A 7,204-nucleotide genomic window follows, 5' to 3' on the forward strand; every position below is an offset into this window, starting at 1 on the left:
TGCCTAGTCAGGAAATTAGAGTTCACATGCTGTAACTAAATATCTCACATGCCTCAACTAAGACCCAGAGCAGCCCCTGCATCACCGGCCCCCCGGGAAAAAAAAAGTCATCTGGGGAGCGTCAAAAAATCCCTGTTGCCAAGATCACACTCCTATTAAATCAGAATGTCTAGGGGTTAGAACGTGGCAACAGTGTTTTTAACAAGTATTTTAAAACCCAGGTAAGCCCAACATACAGCAAAGTTGTGGAAATTACTAAGGCAAATGGAGGGAAGCTGACATTTTTCAGTTTTCTAAAGGAAAACGTTTGCCCAGCAGGCATGTAGTAGTTGTTAGTCATTGTTCTTGTTTCCAGCTTCTCCTCTGTACCGCCTGCCTCTAGTACACATTTCAGGAAATGTTTATTGAAGTTGGAGAAAAAGCCAATCAAAATCTGGATGTATAAGAAAACCAGGCACTCCAAAAGAATGCCGGTTGTCACGCCTTAGGGTCTGAAACTTACAGTGGTAGGTTCTCCCCTAAAGACAAGGTAAAATGCAACATTCTGACAATTGGGGGGAAATGTGTAATTGTCACTTCATAGGCAATGGCAACCCACTCCAGTATTCTTGCCTGGAAAATCCCATGGAGCCTGGCAGGCTACAGTCCATGGTGTCACAAAGAATCAGACACGACTGAGTGACTTCACTTCAGGCAACAGTTGGGCTTCCCTGGTGCCTCAGAATCCACGTGCAATGCAGGAGACCTAGGTTCGATCCCTGGGTCAGGAAGATCTCTTGGAGAAGGACATGGCAACCCACTCCAGTATTCTTGCCTAGAGAATCCCATAGACAGAGGAGCCTGGTGGCCTACAATCCATGGGGTCGCAAAGAGTCAGACACGACTGAGCAACTAACACTTTGACTTCAGACAACAGTTACAGGATTACTGTTTCTATCTTGAAAATGGCTGCCCTCTCTTTACTAAAAAAAGCACGTCTGCTGTTATGGGTACATTAATCATGAACTGTCAAGAAAAACCTGAGGAGGAGGCCACTGGAAAGAATATTTCTCCAAGTGAGAGAGATAAACCGTATGGAGCAGAAGCTAGGGCTCTTCCACCCAGGGGCTACTATCTGCCTGCTGCTCTAGGAGCAGGATTTGCCCAACAAGCTCTCCTAGCTAAGCATTCTCTGAGATGCTATTCTACCTGGGCATGAAATAGCCTCTTGGAATTTACCTCGTTATATAAATGACTTGGAAACGAAGAGAGATCATTCTGTTGTTTTTGAGATTGCATCAAAGTACTGCATTTTTGGACTCTTTTGTTGACCACGAGGTCTACTTCATGGACTGCAAGGAGATCTAACCAGTCAATTCTAAAGGAAATCAGTCCTGAATATTCATTGGAAGGACTGATGCTGAAACTGAAACGCCAACACTTTGGCCACCTGATGTGAAGAACTGACTCATTGGAAAAGACCCTTATGCTGGGAAAGACTGAAGGTGGGAGGATAAAGGGATGACAGAGGATGAGATGGTTGGATGGCATCACTGACTTGATGGACATGAGCCTGAGTAAGCTCTGGGAGTTGGTGACGAACAGGGAAGCCTGGTGTGCTACAGTCCATGGGGTCGAAAACAGTCAGACGTGACAGCAACTGAACTGACTGATAAAAATGGCAGTTCCATGCCTGCGTGCTGCGCCCGTGTGCTCAGTAGTGTGGGACTCTTTTTGACCCCACTGTACTGTAGCCTGCCAGGCTCCTCTGTCCATGGGATTTCCCAGGCAAGAATACTGGAGTAGGTAGCCATTCCCTTCTCCAGGGGATCTTTCTGACCCAGGGATCGAACCCGGATCTCTTGCATTAGCAGGTGGATTCTCTACTACTGAGCCTCCTGGGGAGCCCAGGCACTTTAAAACGGAGGGGAGAAGAAAACCTCTTGTAATCCAGACTGAGGCAGGTGGCGTTTTCAGTAGATCAGTTACCACAGAATATGAACTTTTTTTTTCAAGGGGCTGGGTGCTATTCTGACATTCTAGGGGACTTTCTGAAACCTGAGGAAACAAGCATGTCACACCACTCAAGGAGAGGCCCAGGGAATGAACCTTACAGGGTTCCATCTTATAAACCTTTAGGAACCTTTGCCATCTCTGCAGGAAAGTCAAATGTAACGTATTTATTCCATTCCCCCACCCCTCCCCGCTCCAAGCACTGGTTGCAACTGTGACCCCATGGGATTAACAATCCCTGTGACCTAGATTCAAGTCACAAAGGTGCTCCTCAATCAGGGCTGGGAATGGTCTGGAGAGACAGCACTCTTTTCATTAGTTGTTCCATACGTGATGCAATAAGGAGTCCAAGCCTCTGAAACCAACCAATCAGCATAAATCTGTGCAAAGTGGAAGCCGACCTGAAATGAAGCCAGTTCCAGGCAAAGCCCATGGACAGGGAAGGAGAAGGAATGGAGGAAAACAAGTGTGGATTTTACAGCAGGCTTCCCAAGGGTAGCTGGGAGCTAAGCCCTGAAAATCAGTCAGTCAGGCTCTTCCAAAGATCTTTTTCCTCTTGAGCACAGTGAGGGAATGCCTCCTCCCGTTTATATGCAGTCTATAATCTGCCAAGTGTTTTCATTGACATGACCTCATCTGAGCCTCACAGCCACCCTGTGAGGTTGGCAGGGCATGCATGACCTTCTGGCCCCCTCTCCCCTGCCCCCCCGCAATTAACATTGTGAGAAACCAAGGCTTAGGGTGAGTGTCCTGTAGGGAACAGCTGCCCCTGAACCTGTCTGACTTACAGTGCTCTTTCTACTCACTGTATTTCTTCAGTACCATTAGTATTGGGTATCAGGCTCAACATCAGTACCTCTTTTTAAATCACCCTCAGAGCTCATGAAATATACGGATTTTTAGACCTCACTTGGATCTTCCCAAAGTCACCATCTGGGGCAGCGCTGGGGAGACTATTTTTAACCTGCAGATTGCCCTGGCGATTTTGCTAAGAATCACTTTGGGTAGCTTGTCACCCAGACAAGACCCAGGAGGGTTTCACTTTGGTTCGCAGTTCCTGTGAGCTCTTGGGTCTAGTGTTTCCTTAGCCTTGCACCACAAATTAAACAGTTTGTGTTTTAAAATGAATGAACCTATAAAAATTACTCCTTGGCTTCCCTCTCCTTTATCCCAGCATGGCCATTATGGTTTTGGTTCTGGGACAGAACAAAACACTCTTTTAATGAAGCCAGCCCTTGGGCCTCCCTTCATCCTTTCAAACAGTGATTTGCAGAAAATCCAAGGCAGTATCTCTTTCCTCTAGCATCCTAGTCTTCAGAACTGTCCAGTGCTATTTATCCCCCTTTCTCCCACCTACCGCCCTTACTCAATTCTCATCAATCTTCCCTGGGCCTTCCCCCGACTGCTGGAGCCACCAGAGCTCTGATTTACAGCACAATTTCATGCTTGGAATTATAGGAAAGCATAAGCACAGCTGTATACATGAGTGTCTCAACAATTCCCTAGGCTTGGCCAGCTTCTTTCTCAACTGCAAACTCTTAACTGGCTCCAAACCCCATGTCCCTCATATCGATGACATCCCAAGTCCCTCAAGGGATAATTGCCTTTCACACTGAATCAGTCTTCTCGAACTCAAGGTTAGCCCAGCCTGCCCCTAGTCCTTGTTAAAACCCCCAGATACCCTGGTCACCTGTCATGTGTTATCTTCACCTGCTTCCTCCAGGTACCTCCAAACTTGGCACAAACTGTCCGTCTAGTCAAAGCTATGGTTTTTCCGTAGTCATGTATGGATGTGAGAGTTGGACCATAAAGAAAGCTGAATGCTAAAGAATTGATGCTTTTGAACTGTGGTGTTGGAGAATACTCTTGAGAGTCCTTCGGACTGCAAGATAAAACCGGTGAATCCTAAAGGAGATCAGTCCTGAATATTCATTGGAGAGACTGATGTTGAAACTGAAACTCCCAACACTTTGGCCACCTGATGCGAAGAGTTGACTCACTGGAAAAGACCCTTATGTTGGGTAAGATTGAAGGCACGAGGAGGGGATGACAGAGGATGAGATGGTTGGATGGCACCACCGACTTGATGGACATGAGTTTGAGCAAGCTCCAGGAGATGGTGATGGACAGGGAGGCCTGGCGTGCTGCAGTCCATGGAGTCGCAAAGAGTCAGACACGACTGAGCGACTGAACTGTACTGGGTCTCAGAGCCTTCAGCATCCCCCCAAAAATCCACTCAGGCTTTGAATCAATGAATTCCCAGGGATATCACTGCACTCATCTCAAACATATGACCATGGCATTGGGCAGGATGCTGGAAGACAGTCATGAATAACACTAACGTGGTTCCTGTCTATGTGGAGCTGGTAGCCAATTTGGAAAGGCAGTTGAACAAGGGATCAAACATTGTGGCTCTCAACTCTGGATGCACATTAGATCAGGGCTGATCCATGAGATAGGATGAAATATCTTGGTGGTGGTCCTGGAGAATCAAGTAGTCTTCTCCAAGCTTCTTAACTCACAGGGTATTCTCATAGCATTTCTTGCCTTCCATCCGTTCCTTAGAGGGCTCCTGTGGAATTTCACCTACACAGACAACCTTCTACCACCCATTCCTTGTCTCTATGACTGGGGCCTGAGTGGGTGTGTGGTGCTGCGATGATGACTCTGTAGTCAGTGGGTCCCACAGTGCAGAGTATCACTCCTCCCACTCTCTCTCCAGTGGGCAGCTCTGAAGACTTCAGAAGGCAAATGAAGAACTGTGAATGACGGTTTTCCTTTAAACTTTATTTGGGGAAGTGGGGGCCAGTGCTTTTATTATCTGTATTGGGGTCTAATTAGGTCAAAAGAAAAAAATAACACATGGGAACTAGCGTCAGAACAATGAAATACATATAGGTGACAAATATTTAACTCCCACTTTCCTCATCTATTAAATAGGATCATTATAGATAAAACCTCAAGGTCTGCTATGAAAATTAATGGTTATTTCGGTAAAAAGCCTGTTATGTACCACCACACAATAGGTGGCATTTACTATTTCTTTTAATCTCTGAAAAGGCTGGAAAATGCTGTCTTATGATTTACAGATCTACAAATAAATCTCCAGAGAGGTTGTACCAATGCATACTCCCATCTGCAGTCCACGAGAATACACATTTTTAGCTCCTCCACCACTGAGCATCATTCTTAAAAACAAAAGTTGACAATTTGATAGATAAAACTGATGTTATTTTAACTTTCATTCATTTTTTTAATTCTAGTGAACTTTTTTGTCATATTTCTATTTTGTCTATATTTTTTACATAAAAAATTAAAAATTTTAAATGTAATCATGTGTCTTTTGATTTACAACCTTTGATTTTATGCTTCATCTTGAGATTATATATTCACCTTTATCACCTTTTAGTTCTATTTCTAAAAACTACTTTTTAGATCCACATGGAATTTATTTTAGACTACGATGTAAAATATTTTCCTTAATTTCTTCTACCAGGAAGACATAATTCATTCTATTTAATTCTACATAATTCATTCTTTTCCTATTGATTGGAAATACCATTTTCATTCTTTCAATAACTTTAACCATCTCTTCTTATAATAATAGCACATATTTTAATTATTATTCAGTTCAGTTCAGTTGCTCAGTCATGTCCGACTCTTTGCGACCCCATGAATCACAGCACACCAGGCTTCGCTGTCCATCACTAACTCCCAGAGTCTACTCAAACCCATGTCCATCGAGTCGGTGATGCCATCCAGCCATCTCATCTTCTGTCGTCCCCTTCTCCTCCTGCCCCCAATCCTTCCCAGCATTAGGGTGTTTTCCAATGAGTCAAATCTTCGCATGAGGTGGCCAAAGTATTGGAGTTTCAGCTTCAACATCAGTCCTTCCAATGAACACCCAGGACTGATCTCCTTTAGGATGGACTGGTTGGATCTCCTTGCAGTCCAAGGGACTCTCAAGAGTCTTCTCCAACACCACAGTTCAAAAGCATCAATTCTTCAGCGCTCAGCTTTCTTCACCGTCCAACTCTCACATCCATACATGACTACTGGAAAAACCACAGCCTTGACTAGACGGACCTTTGTTGGCAAAGTAATGTCTCTGCTTTTAAATATGCTATCTAGGTTGGTCATAACCTTCCTTCCAAGGAGTAAGCGTCTTTTAATTTCATGGCTGCAATCACCATCAGCAGTGATTTTGGAGCCCCAAAAAATAAAGTCTGACACTGTTTCCACTGTTTCCCCATCTATTTCCCATGAGGTGATGGGACCAGATGCCATGATCTTGGTTTTCTGAATGTTGAGCTTTAAGCCAACTTTTTCACTCTCCTCTTTCACTTTCATCAAGAGGCTCTTTAGTTCTTCTTCGCTTTCTGCCATAAGGGTGGTGTCATCTGCGTATCTGACACTATTGATATTTCTCCCGGCAATCTTGGTTCCAGCTTGTGTTTCTTCCAGCCCAGCGTTTCTCATGATGTACTCTGCATATAAGTTAAATAAGCAGGGTGACAATATACAGCCTTGACGTACTCCTTTTCCTATTTGGAACCAGTCTGTTGTTCCATGTCCAGTTCTAACTGTTGCTTCCTGACCTGCATACAGGTTTCTCAAGAGGCAGGTCAGATGGTCTGGTATTCCCATCTCTTTCAGAATTTTCCACAGTTTATTGTGATCCATACAGTCAAAGGCTTTGGCATAGTCAAGAAAGCAGAAATAGATGTTTTTCTGGAACTCTCTTGCTTTTTCGATGATCCAGCGGATGTTGACAATTTGATCTCTGGTTCCTCTGCCTTTGCTAAAACCAGCTTGAACATCTGGAAGTTCACGGTTCACGTATTGCTGAAGCCTGGCTTGGAGAATTTTGAGCATTTCTTTACTAGCATGTGAGATGAATGCAACTGTGCGGTAGTTCGAACATTCTTTGGCATTGCCTTTCTTTGGGATTGGAATGAAAACTGACCTTTTCCAGTCCTGTGGCCATGGCTGAGTTTTCCAGGTTTGCTGGCATATTGAGTGCAGCACTTTCACAGCATCATCTTTGAGGATTTGAAATAGCTCAACTGGAATTCCATCACCTCCACTAGCTCTGTTCGTAGTGATGCTTTCTAAGGCCCACTTGACTTCACATTCCAGGATGTCTGGCTCTAGGTGAGTGATCACACCATCGTGATTATCTGGGTTGTGAAGATCTTTTTTGTACAGTTCT

This window comes from Giraffa tippelskirchi, chromosome 2, assembly GCF_054371585.1.
Source record: "Giraffa tippelskirchi isolate mGirTip1 chromosome 2, T2T-mGirTip1v1.2.pri, whole genome shotgun sequence".
NCBI classification, from domain to species: domain Eukaryota; kingdom Metazoa; phylum Chordata; class Mammalia; order Artiodactyla; family Giraffidae; genus Giraffa; species Giraffa tippelskirchi.